The 13,854-nt window shown below is 47.2% G+C and overlaps 1 protein-coding gene across 5 annotated transcripts in view; it reads right to left on the bottom strand.

Moving 5' to 3' along the window:
• Positions 1 to 13,854, bottom strand: part of GJA5 (gap junction protein alpha 5) — a 52,649-nt gene that overhangs the window by 20,590 nt on the left and 18,205 nt on the right. For 3 of the 5 annotated variants that reach the window (XM_029578702.1, XM_029578703.1, XM_029578706.1), the window contains exon 1: positions 520 to 826. The exons of 1 other annotated variant lie outside the window; for it this stretch is intronic. The gene's annotated coding sequence lies outside the window, so the exon portion shown is untranslated. Of the gene's footprint in view, positions 1 to 519; positions 827 to 13,854 lie in introns of those variants that run through there. One more of the 5 variants, XM_029578700.1, reaches the window with a different exon arrangement.

Raw genomic sequence — 13,854 nt, 5'->3', positions numbered from 1 at the left:
GATCACACAGGGAGAAAATCAACTGCTTCCTGGACCATAACCCCAGTGTATCTTCTCGGTAATATTTCCTGACTATCATCTGAGTGGGATATCAACACAGCAACAAAGGGTCAGCCCAGATAAAGGAAACGAGGGAATAAGGGGTGCGCCTGTGTCCTCCACAGCTCTTTTTTTTGCAAAAGCCGGAGAGAGCAGCACAGGGTGCAGATGTGGTGGATGGAGCCCCATCCATAAGCAGGCAGCTGGGAAAACTTGAGATTTTCACCCCACAATATCAGCTTCCTTTTTGCACCCTCTCTTGCTTCTTGGGTTCAAAATTCCATGTTATTTATTCTAATTACCACAAGCCTAGGAAAACAAATGTGATAAAAGTGACCTCCAAATCAATGCTACACAGAGAAGAACCTTAAAAAGATGTATTAGGAAACTTTAAATAAGCATAAAAAATGTGTAAATAAAGCTGAAGAACAGACTGGAAATTACGCCAATTAGTCAATGGAAAGCAATAGAATAAATTACCTTTTTTCTCTGTAGATTTGGGGTGCAGAGTGTGTGAGAAGTTCTGCTCTGGCAGCTGGCATGGAGTCCAGGGCATGCTGGAGCCCCCCTGACCCAGATGTGAGATGGGATCCTTTCTCAAGGGGACATGCGAGCAGGATTATGACCTGCAGCCACTGTCCTCCTGCTGGTGCTTCCCTAAATCTGGGATGCCAGGGACTCTGTCTGACATGCACGGGCAGCTGACTGCCTGCGACTCTTTGAAGGAGCCGCTGCGGACTGGGCTATAAATGTGATCTCACGCAGGCTGCATTGTGAGCCGTGCCTGACTGGCATTCAGCCCTTCCTCTGCTATTTTTAAGGAAGGAATTTTGGAGCCTATCGGGGAGGAAGTCAAATTGTTTCGGGGAAACAATAGAAAAGCAACTACAAGATATTAATTTCCTGCCTCGGGTGTGAGGGCACCGGGGTCACATGACTGGGAAATTATAACATGTAATAAAGGATGGCCTCAGGCTGATTAAACAATATGCCCTGCTGAGTGCATTACTGGGAGTGATCAGGCACAGCCTCTTTACTTACTCCTTCCCATCTAGCTCCGAACAGGAAAGCCTCAGTCCTCATCACTGAGCTCTCATCAGGGAACCACCGTTCATAGCCTCTCACTTTATTCCTTCCCATCTAGCTCACATCAGGTAACCATCATGTGCAACCTCACTCCTTATTCCTCACCCAGCTCTTAAGGAGACATAATGCACAAATCGCTCTTTAGTCTTTTCCAGTTGGTTCTCATCATGGACCGATCATGCACTGCCTCTTTGTTCATTCTTTCACAACCTACTGTCATTAGAGTGTCATCATACAGTATAGGCTGACCAGATAGCTCCATGTCGAACCAGTCCTGACTACGCTTGCCTGCCACCTGGACCAGACCTCTTGCGTTGCACCCTGCTTACACTTGCTGCCTGCCTTGACCGTTGGCTTTTTCCCGGTCTCTCCAGTCTGCTGCCTTTTCTGACCCTGGCATGCCTCTGGACTCTTGCTCATTCTACTACACTAGGGACCCACTTATCAGCCACTAGAATCCAAGGGCTCAACCTGCGGGGGAGGTGAAGCTCCAGTCTGTTCCACTTCAGGGCGCATGCACCAGCTGTCAGCGTAGGCCTTGTAGGTTTGTCTACGAGGCTGTGTTATGATTCTGCATTTACCTCCGCAGCGCAGGAGCCGCCGACCTTTGCGGCAGGAGCTGTGGACTTTAATCTTCAGCGCGGCATGGAGCCGCGCCTATTGGGACCCTCTTGCGGCAGGGAGTGCTGCAGATGCCCTCTTCAGCCTCGCGGCCTGGAGGCCGCAGTCCCCGGGCTTTCCTGGCGGCTGGAGCCGTCCTCGCCTCCAGCAGCGGCAGGAGCCGCTGCTGACATCGGGGCCTGTGCAGAGGCCCGGCTTTTCCCTGCACTGCTCCTGCAGCATGGCTGGCTGCTGCCATGGTTCTGCATACTTCCTGCTTCCTGTCTCCTAGGGCGCGGGCCGCGCCTCCTTCACTGATTTAAAGGGCCAGCCTTCTGGCCCCACCTGGACTCCTCCCAGGGCATTCCCTGATCTTCAGCCCTATATAAGGGCCCAGCTTCCAGTCCTTAGTTGCCTTCGCAAGGAGTTAGTCGCTTCTTGGACTTCTTCTTTGCTCCTGCTGGTATTTCCTGTTCTTCGTGGGATCCCTCATTGTTCTTCATGTTCGTGGTCTCTTCTGGATTATCCCTTGTCTTCCTGATGTCTCGTGGTCTTCCTGATGTTCCTTCCTGATGCCTCGTCTCCGCTTCTGCTTCCTGGACCCTTGGTTCCTCATTGCTACCTTCTCTGGCGTGTCATGTCATGTCTCGTCACCTCATGGCATGGGCCTGCCTCCTTGTCTCGCAGCACTAGTCGCTGGAGGGTCATCTTCACTTGAAGCCAAGTCTCGTCTTGGTTCCATGTTTCATGCCTTAAGCCAAGTCTCGCCTTGGCCCCCTTCTCTTTGCTCGATGCCAAGTCTCGTCTTGGTCCCTTACCCTGGAATTCGTCTCGGCCCTCGGATGTCCTGCCTCAGACTCTGACTGAAACTGTGCCATTCCAGCGTGGTCCGCGACCAGCCACGGGTGGCTCTGTAGGGCGCGCCTTGGTACAGGCTTCTACCGAATCTTCGCCATGTTTCGGCTTCAACTACCACATATTCGTCTGGAGTCTGCTTCGCACTCAAGCATGGTCCACGACCAGTCTATGGGCTGTGGGCTGTGTAGGGTGCGCTGCGTCGCAGCCTCAAACCAGTACTTGTTCCTAAAACCTTGATCCTGAGTCTTCATGCTCAAGCTTCTCGTCTGAGTCTTCACGTCCCAAGTCTCCTGTCTCAGAGCCTTCATCTGCCCTCGTCTCCTGTCCAGCCTGCTGCCATTGCCGTTCCCAGCGGCAGTCCAAAAGGGCTTGGAGTAGTCGGAGGACCACTCAGAGACCAACCAAGGGTGGTTGGTCTCACTGAGGTATGCAGGTCGGCAGGAACCTGGGCTTGGTCTCGACCCAGACATGGATTTGTCTCACCAGCCTCAGTGTTTCCCCGAAGCTCCTCTCTGGATTCACTGAGGTCCAAGGGCACACATCTCCTATTCTTGTGCAGCAGCTGCTCATGGCATCTCTTGCTCCATATAGCTAAAGCCTGCGTGCACATAACAGAAGGCAAGGCCTCCTAAGGCCTCCTTTCTGTAACAGGCTGCATCAACTACTCCACAACAACAAGGGCTCATTCTCACCCTGCTCATCACAGCTTTTTCTTTTCCAAGAAATTCACCATGGTAGAAAAGAATTATACTATTGGGGATCGGTAGCTTCTGACTGTGAAATTAGCCTTGGAAGAATGGCGCCATTTGTTGGAAGGATCTAAGTACCCGATCACGATCTATACAGACCACAAAAATTTGGAATACCTACCACAGGCCCAACGTTTAAACTCTCATCAGGCCAGATGGTTATTGTTTTTCAATTGCTTCCATTTCAAGCTTCAGTAGCGTCCAGTGGAGAAGAATCAATGAGCCGATGCCCTTTCTAGCTTCTTTGAGACCGAAGACTACTTGCAGACTCCCTGCCACATCATCGACCCAGCAAGAATTGTGGTCGCAGCTTCTGTACCTCTCCCTCTGGGGAAAACGGTGGTCCCCAAGTGACAACGAGAAAGGGTGCTTAAATGATCCCACGACTCCCATCTTGCCGGACACCTGGGAACTGCCAGAATGCTGGAATTACTGCTCTGCCATTACTGGTGAAGCAGGATGCGCAACACTACGTAGAGTCTTTTCTCACTTGTGCTGTCCATAAGACCTCCCATACTCGACCTTGGGGATTGTTACAGCCATTGCCAGCCCCTGAGGAATCCTGGACCCACCTGGCTGTTGAGTTTGTCACTGACCTTCCCATCTCTAATGGCTGCACCACCAAGTGGGTAGTGGTGAATCACTTCTCCAAGATGGCTCACTTCACAGCTTTCCCTGGACTTCTACCTGCACTGGAATTAGTTTGCCTTTACATTCAACATGTCTTTTGCCTTCATGTTCTTCCCACGCATATCCTCTCCCATCGGGGAGTACAGTTTACAGCCCATTTCGGGGAAAGTTTGTGCAAGAAGTTTGGGATCTCCTTGGATTTTACCTCTGAGTATTATCCCCAGAGCAATGGCCTAAGTTAACGAGCATCAGGATGAATGGGCCTCACGCCTCCCCTGGGCAATGTTCTGCCACAATAATCATTGCAGGAGTTTGCCTGGATCCTCACCTTTTCAGAGCGTATGTGGCAGACATCCTAGGGTACCACTTCCCATCCCAGTGTCAATCTCCTGTCCTATGACCAACACTATGGACCAGGACTTCAAAAGCTTATGGCAGAGGACACATTAGCTCTTTACCATGGCTGCCAACAGATTCAAGAAACAAGTGGATAATACATTGACTGGCACAATTCAAGCCTGGGAATTGGTGTGGCTAAATACCCAGAACCTGCGGCTCAAGATGCCCTCAGTCAAATTTGCACCACAGTTCATTGGGCCATTCCTCATTGTCCACCACCTGGAACCAGTGGCCTACCAGTTGAAACTTCCACCTATGCTTAAGATACATAATGTGTTCCTTGTTTCCTTCCTCAAGCTAGTATTCTTGTCATGGCCCTTACCGCCTCCTCTTAAACTTGTGGAGGTAGTTTTAGAAGAAGATACTGTGTTCAAGGTTCAGGAGATACTAGACTCTAGAAGAGTTCAGAATAAGTTATAATTACACATCTCTTGGAAGGGCTTTGGCCCAGAGGAGCACTCATGGGAGTCTGCCTCCAAGCCCCTCGACTTGTAAAGGACTTTCACCAATGCTTTCCCCAGAAGTCTAAGCCAAGAAGCCAGGGGAAGGGGCTTAAGAGGATGGGGTACTGTAATATTTGACCAGTTGTGGGGTTGTCCCATTACTGACCTCATTCATCATGGAACGTCATCAAACCTTGCCCGTTGCCATGCTGCACCGGTGCAGCTGGGATGCCGCCACACTGATCCTGGCTTGGGCCTCTCTAGGTATGCATGTGCGCATGCTGTGCAGCATCTCTTAAAGGCCCCATGGTGGGAATTCTCCTTTGGTGCCTCCCAGTGACATCAGCCAGCTTGGAGCATTTAAAGACCAGCTGTTCAATCAGTTGTCGCATCAGCAACAGGTCCTCCTGCCTTGCAGTGCATGTTAATAGTCCCTGAGTGCCTCATTTTGCTGTTCCTGTTTTTTAGGTTTCTTGCCTTGTTTCCTTGCCCTACTCCTCACTTGCCTTGCCTTGCCCAGTCTGCCCTGCCTTGTCTTGTTTCCCTGCTTTCTGTCTTGTCTGTTTTGGCCTGACTTCCCATCTTTGACCCATGTCTTGGATTCTGACTTCTCTCTGGTCTGCTGCATGCCCCAACCCTTGGCCTGGACAGTGCCTGCTCACTTCCTGCCTCAACCCTTGGACTGAACCTGACTATGCTCTGAACACTGCTGGCCCTGACCACCATCGCTACCTGGACTCTCGCCTAAGCTCTGCTGGCCCCTGGAACCCAAAGTCTCAACCTAAGGGGAACAGGGCTGGTACAGGTAAAGCTCCAGATTCTGTCCCAGCAAGGGTGTGTCTGCCAGCTGTCGGCATAGGGCCCAGTAGGTTCACCTACTAGGCTGTGTCAACCACGCCACAGCTTAAGGGCTCACCTACCATGACAATTATCACAAGCTGAGTTGCAATAAACTTGTGATCTTACTTTTTTAACAGCCAGTTCTCCAATTACTTTAGCCAAGTCCTTTGAAAAAATTGACTTCTTATTTCTCTTCACTGTTCCCAGTTACTCTTCCCCAGTTACTGTTTTCGCAATTACTCTTCAGATCCTCCCATGGGAATGGGAAGGAAAAAACGTTTATCCCAATTTACTTCCAGAAATCACAACCAAGTCCCAGTTCTCGTACCTTTCCCATAGTCCTCACTAATCTTAACTCACCATTCTGTGGCATCTGCTGGGAACCTTACCACACCACTTTTATCTGGTGCTTCTCCCTAAGTTATACAGAATTCTTTTTCTTCTCCCTGGAGATGGATGTGAGTCCGTACATCCTTGATGACACCTCTTCTTCTTCCAGTTCTTTCTAAGGGAATGGCACTGCTCCTCAAACCAGCAGCATCTGAACCCCTGAGCTGTGGGGTAACCAGTAACCCAAAAAATAAACTATTCCTCACAAAAGTAACCAAACAAAAGACAGGAAGGATGGAAAAATAATTTCCTCCTCTGGTAACTAAAAGTTACCAAAAGCATGGACAAAATCTACAGGGATAGGACACTCTGTCTGCTGTCTTGTCTCAAGTCTCTATGTAGAGATACCCCAGAGGCTTGATCCAAAAAATCATCAAAAGTAGTACAACATGGGATATGCTGCCCTTAAAAGGTTAACTTAAGATTTCAACTGAAATCCATAACTAAAATCTAAATGAAAATCCACACCTTAAGATGGTGGCAAGAGTTTATAAAGGCTCTGAGCACACCGTTTGCTCCTCCTCCCAAATGTCTGCTTTACTACTGTCTCTGTAGCTCCCCAGGAGTTTGATTCAGTCTGTTTAGTAAGGAAACCCAAGATTCCTTATAATCTTACTGCCTCTGTATCGAGCGATGGTGCGACTGCATCTTGAGTCCTGTGTGTGTGTTTCTGGTCACCCCATCATCTAAGAAAGACCTAGCGGAACTAAAAAAGGTGCCGAGGAGGGTGACAAAAATGATACAGGGGATGGGACATCTCTCCTGTGATGAGAGCTGGATGCAGGCTAGGGCTTTTTAGCCTGGAAAAGAGATGGCTGAGAAGGGGACATGACAGAAGTTTATAGAATCATGAGAGGAGTGGAATGGATAAATAAAGAGCGGTTATTTATCCTTTCAAATAATACTGAAACAAGGGGACACTCCATGAAACTTACAACCGGCAGATTAAAAACAGATCGTAGAAAGTACTTTTTCACTCAGCGCACTATCAAGCTGTGGAATCTGTTGCCAGAGGACGAGCATAGCGGGGTTTAAAAGAGGGTTGGACACGTTCCTGGAGGAAAACTCCGTAACGCATTACGAGCCAGGCAGACTAAGGAAAGCCATTGCTGACGCTGGGAGCGAGTTACGGGAGAATTAGATCTTCTTTATGGGATCTGCCAGGCACTTGCGACCTGGACTGGCCACTGTTGGAGACAGGATGCTGGGATGTGTCTTCAGTTAGTTTGGCCTTACAGGAGATCCTGCCCCTAGCCCCTGTCCCCTGAGAGTGTTCCTCACCATGGGATAGCCAGCCAAATGCTACCCAGGGCTGGGAAGCTGGCCTCCTGGCACAGAAACTACATAATTCAACAATTTTGTTGCTCTATTTGGAGCCTTTTTGAACCTGCTGTCAATTTTAGAGCTGTTAATGCAAGAAGGATCTAGTTTAGCTATTTTATAAAAATGTTGTGACAAATCTGGCAACTTTGGCCACCAAGTCATTTCCGTTGTGTTCCCTACTTACTGTACATTCCTGGAAACTGAAATGTGTCTTGTGTGTATGTTTTAGCAGCGACCCCCACCCCTCGGGCTCCCTTCTGGTGATGTCCCCATTCCCTCTGACTGATCCTGTGAAGGGCTGTGTGGGACACAGGCAGCCAATGGGAAAACACCATTATAAGGGGTAAGGCACACTGAGCTAGGGTGTGAGAACAGGGTTCAAGGCAGCCTGCACTGCAATGAGGGCCTGCCTCAAAGTAGGTGTACTGCTGCCTTCAGGGTGCGCATTGCACGCTTGCGGCCAGATTTCGGCAGCAGTCATAAAGAAACTTTTCCTGACTCAGTCCCTGTAGACCCATGTTGTGTATCTCTTGCAGGGAAATATGACATAGGTACTTGGCATAGAAATCCCTGTAGATAATGGTGACCTGGAAGCCACTGTCCAGCAAGGCTCGGGTATTGATCCTGCCCACTTGCACTGGGAAGTAGGCGCTGTCTGTCCCTTTGAGCCTCCTGATGCAGCTTTCTTTCTCCCTTTCCCACCGGAAAGGATTGTGGCTTGGACTGGTAGGAGTTTCTCTTTTTCTTCGGGCTGTCTTGCCTTTGCTGAGCGGTTTGAGCTCGCTTGGACTGTTCGGCTGAAATTTACACCACTCCAGGAGCAGTAAACAACCAGGGTGCCCAAAGAGTCTATCTCTGGATATCCTGTTGGCTCCATCATAGGAGCTCTCCTTGGTTTCCCTGATACTTGTGCAGGGAAATAAATTTTTGTGTTACCCTAGGCAGGTTTTCAGGTTAATTTATAAAAGTGCACAAATACAATGAGATATATTTCTCATCTTTAACTAAAAATGATAACTATTCCATCTCCAGGATGTGCTGCACTTTGTTATGCTATTCTGTTAAATAAAGATGTCTTACACCTTTCCAGTTTGTGGCAATAGTCAGATCTGCTGGCTGAGACCAAATAAATTCCCAAACTATTCCTATTGAGTATTATAAAGCATTCCAAAAGTAACAAAGAATAATGCAACTAATAATATCATTGTTTACACTTCACCCTGTAAATTATAAATCTTAGGGCAATCCCACCAGGCTGTTTAGAAAATATTTGGCCATACCCTCTGTAAAAGAATCAGCATAAGATATGCTTGGATTAAAATTTTGTATTGTGTATTGACTTGTGTTATACAGATGGAGATTTTATTCAAATCCTTCCATTTAATTGACCATTGGGATTCAGAAATAGTAATTCCAAAATCTGGTTCTTGTACAAAATCAAGTAAGAATGCCTTATGTAAAGATAGTGTCCATCCGTCTGTCTGTCTATAACCTAGTATCACAGTGCAGCCAGACACTTGCACTTTAGGGGGATAAAGGCTTATGGTTTCCTAGTTTCATATTCCAATTTTGAAGCTTCTTGGTCCTCACTCCATTGTTCTGACATATGACAGGCAGAACTGGGTACGTGCACAGTTCCTGATAAACTGAGCAGATCGATGGTAGGATTACACAGGAGCTAAGAGAATACAGCAGCGAAGACATGGCAGCAGACACTGCACTGCCCGGGGATAGAGACTGGCTGCTTTAGGAGAGCTGTTGCTGATATAACTCAGCAAAGGGAAATAGAGGGTACCAGATGTTGGCAATGGCACAGAGATCCGTTGCTACAGCAGATAGACGGCGTTGGATGGCATAGGGCATGGGATTGCAAGGGAACACAATGTTATGTGTTCAAGAATTCCATTCCCATATTAGTAGTCTTGGTGGGAGTACATTTTCTACACTTGTTAATATGGAACTTTGCTTGGCTGTATGTGTAGTCCCTGACCTGATGAGCAACTGAGCACTGGGGCTCTCAGACCACAGCAGGCCTCCATGACCTCCTGGGGTTTCCACACAGTGAAGAAGAGATCGTCTTTTTAAGGTCCTTAAGGGTTTTCATCTACAGGATTTCCTCCTCCACTCATCTGTTCAGTCAACGTGAAAAAAGAAAAAAACACTCCAAGATTATTATTGAAGATGGACAACCCAAAATCCAAAAATGCAGGTACTAGTTAATAATGTGGTAAAAGGTACAAAAGCATTCTCAGTCTCTTTCAGCAGTATCCACCCTCATTCTCGGACAGGGCTGCATCTTTGCTGAGGGACCTCTCCTCACCTGGGCCTTTCCCCAGTACTTGATCAGAAAGGTAGCCATCCTCTCTCACCAACATTTGGCACTTGAATGAGTTCCTGCCTGAACTCCTGTATCAGACAGGAACTTCACAGGACTCTCCTGTATCAGACAGGAACTTCACAGGACTCTCCTCTTGTACGCAGTCTCCTTCTTCCAAGACCCCCACACTGAAGACAAAAATCTTCCTAGGCACAAACGTCACCAACAGTCTTTTCGGGCATGGATAAGGGATCCTCTCCTCCCGAGACATATGCTCTGTACACACCACTTTCCCCAGGCAGGAAGTATTTCTGTCTGTCCTCATTCTTGGAACCTTCCCTGTGAAAGGCCCACTGGTACCACTCTGTGAAGAGATGGATACTTGGACTCCAGTTCCTGAAATCCTACTCCCCAGACAACTCCAGGTGGCTAAGGCTGACTTTCAAGAAATCCCCTGCATCATATGGGTGCAGGACTTTGATTCACGTTCCAAGCCCCTCCCACTGGGAAGTGGCACACTTCCTTAACTCGCCCACTCCCAGTGACCTCACCACAGGAGAAGGGTCTGTCGGGACCACCGTGGCCAGTAAAGTTAAGGGCAAAATCTGCTAGTAAGGGGCAGAATTGAGGTTCCCCTTACTTAAGCTAATATTCAGTACTGAATATATTTTGGAACTTAGACCTCTACCTTTTTGTGAATAATTTAAGCTCATTTAAAGGTCTAAGAAATTTGGATCTATACATTAGAAAAACAAGTTCCAACTGAAAGGCTGAGAAAATTCTGGTCGTTATAGGGCAATGTACGATAAAGCTTCACAGACACGTTTATGTGCGTCTTGCAAGTTAAAATGACAAATGGTGTACATAATTGTGTTTACAAAATTGTATACATACTATTTCCTGTTTTAACATGTGTAACCCCCTCCCCTTTTGGTTTAGAGGTCCTTAATTTGGGGATCAACCCGGGTCACAGTAGAAGTCCCTGGGGCCTCTGTCTTTGGGATTACTTTTCTCTCCCGCTTGCACTATCCCCAGCACTACAGTAAGCCACCAAGGGGACCGAGGATCAAGCGGCGGGAAGGAGGACACACCAGGAGTAGGTACTTCGGACCATCTCTCACACCAGTCAGCCTCTCGCCCAGCAGTACCCACACTGGTAGATCGCTGCAGTTCAGCAGGCTGGCTCTTAGGGTGAAAGAAAGGAAGCAGAGATTTGGAGGTGGGTTCAAGAAAAAAATAGTTTACTGCAACTTATAAAAATGAAATCCAGGCAAAAAAAAAAGTGAAATCATGAAAAGGAAAAAGCAGGATGATAGCTCCAAGCCCTAAAGTCTCTCCAGGTTCAGCTGAGTCAATGTCCAAAGCACTCTCCCAGTGATGGAAGAGAAAAAATTCTCTTCTCAGCTGTACAGGCAGGGAGACAGTGATGGAAAAACAAATTGCCTCCTTCAAATGACGGCACAAAGGTTGCACTAAACCTCAGTTCTTTCTTCTTCTTCTAGGTCACGACAGTTCCCACTTTCAGTGAATGCAGGGCAAAGCAGCAGCCCGAGCGACTGCAGACCCTACCATGACTGGAGGCAGGGCACACAGCACCCAATCCTGCCCCCTCCGGCAGGGGCATGACCTCCTGATCTGAGAGCAGGTCAAACGTAAACCAGATCTCTCAAAAGTTAAAACAGATATATATATATATATATCCACTCTTCAGAACTCTCCTGGTTTTTCCCACTGGGGATCAAGAAGAAGAGAGCCTTCTACCTCAAACCAAAAAACATCAAACCACACTTTTTTCATGCTCAAACCCGGTTTATATAAGGGAGCAGTAACCAATCCCAAAAACAGGGGAAGCGCCAACCAACTAGGAAGGATCCAAAAATACAAAACGGCAAAATTCTTTCAGAGCTGAATAGTTTGGTAAGGATGCAGTGACAGCCTTACATACGCATAAGCTTGCATTTGTGAAGCCAACAGCAAAAATCATGCTAAATTCAGTAAACTTTTATGCAGAAAATTGCTCAAAGCCATGATTTTTCACAAAACATAATGTGGTGACCCCCTGGTCGGCCACTAGCTGTCCCTAGTATTCCTCCAGCCAGAAGGGATACCACAGTTCAGCACCTCCTTCAGAGGCTGCCTGAGTAGGTGGACATTTTATTTATTTTTATTTATTTATTTTTAATTTTTATATATCGAAGTTCTTGTGGGAATTACAAATCACTCCGGTTTACATAAAACGATGAACTGCCCAACATTTTATTACAAGTAGGCCCTAGGATAGCAGAAGGTGTGACATTTGAGTTAGGAGTCTGGTGAGAGAAGAGTTCTTGGTGTTTTCTTTAAAGTGAGGCCTACCCCTCACTTAGTATATTTTTGGAGGAAAAATCCTGTTTAGGCACTGCCTGCTTTAAAAGATATGCCTTGGGTTTTGAATAAGGACTTTGTTAGAAGAATTTTGCTATGGAGAGTGGTTTCTGGAGTCCAGCCTGCTTCCTTTTGGAGATGGCCATCCCCCAGATCTGGAGGCCGGGATACTGAAGACCTGTCAGCTCCCTTCTAGGACAGAGAAGGACTGCAATAACCGTAGCACTGCTGGAAGGGTTGTGTTTTTCAGGACAGTTGAGTAAAGTGTTTCTCTTTTTGTTGAGAAGAGGTTTTTGTCACCCCCTCTTCTCATTTGAAGACTGGGTAGAGTGCCTGATCTCTGTCAGCGACAGACCTTTCCCTCTGTAGGGTCACAAAGAACTGAGTTCGGAGGAAGAAGGAAGCGGACCAAGATTGGAGACCCATCACTGGATCTCCCCCGGAGGATCAGGCTGGGCAGAAGAGAAGATTTAACAGGCCTGCAGTGACATCGGGATACAAGTTAGCAACCTGATGTCCCTGGGAAACAAACAACTACACCTCCCCGAAATGCAATAAAATAATGTGGTTGAATTTTTCAAAGTCAGCTGTGTTATTTTATTATCATAGAATTGCTTATGCATTAGCTGCTTTGCGTGCATTAGGAAATTATTTTTGCCCATAGAGGGAGGAAATCTTCGGGGATATCAGTTTTTAAAAGGTATTTAATGTGCATAAAATGCTATTTATTACGGCTTAGAAAATCTAGTTCTATGTTTATACCTGAGGCAGTGAAGTGACTTGCCCAAGATCACAAGGACTGGCAGTGGGATTTGAACCCTGGCTTCCCTCTTCCACTGCTCTAACTGTTAGGCTGCTCCTCCATGCCTAAATACTGCTCCAATTGCCAGCTCCTGCATCCTCAGCAGAGGGTTCCCTGTAAAACCATTTTGATTGCTCTGGCATCACTTTGATAACAACCAGCATGTTCTGGGATGGTTCAGTTTGCCACAAGCATGCAAGCTCACTGTCCCTGTCTGATCATTTTGCTACATTTCATCTATTGGCAGTCTGTCGTTTAGGCCTCAGTGAGGTCATTAAAACCTACAGCATGGTCCACAGCTATGTCAAGTGAGTGCCCAAATTTAAAAAAGTGGCTTTCTCGGAAGCCTAAGGATATTGGTGTATACTTCTAGGGTGCCAGTTTGATCTCAGCTGCTTCCAAGGTGGTTTTTGGGGGTTTTTTTGTGGGACTCACAAGTGGTGATTCTCTTGGGGCTTTTTAAGTGACTTTTAACCAATCTACTTGGAGTACATTGAGGGGTTTCCAAACTGAAGCCCCCGGCTAGACCTGGATACGGGCATTGAGTCAGTCAAAGCCTATTGCACCAGGTGCAGACTTTATCAAAATCCATCTCTCAAGACTATACTGGCAGTAGTGAGGCTACCTTGGGAATGCTTACATGTGAATTTGGGTGAAATCGAGGTGATGGAGTTTCTTGTAATCTGAGATGTACTCTCTCGCTCCCCAGAAATAGTCTGGCTGCGGAACGGAACAGCTTCAATTCAGTATTGTGCAACGGTGAATGGCAATCTATGGATTGCTCCACATGATTGTTCCAGACATCTGTTCCTACTTTGTTTCCGAAGGCTGGCTAAACTTTCTGGATTTATATGAGATTCATTATTTTATGTCGTCCCCTCTCCAACAGGAGAGCAGAAGTCTGGTACAGTCATTTGAAACTGCATGGAGGCTGTCTGTGGCTTTTTGCTATATTTTCTTTTCTTTTAGAGGACAAGTCCTCACTCAGAGACCGTACAGACACCTGGAGAACTC

This window comes from Rhinatrema bivittatum, chromosome 15 (genome assembly GCF_901001135.1).
Source record: "Rhinatrema bivittatum chromosome 15, aRhiBiv1.1, whole genome shotgun sequence".
NCBI classification, from domain to species: domain Eukaryota; kingdom Metazoa; phylum Chordata; class Amphibia; order Gymnophiona; family Rhinatrematidae; genus Rhinatrema; species Rhinatrema bivittatum.
The sequence above is the reverse complement of the archived record's forward strand: the minus strand, read 5'-3'. Positions and strand labels throughout refer to the sequence as shown.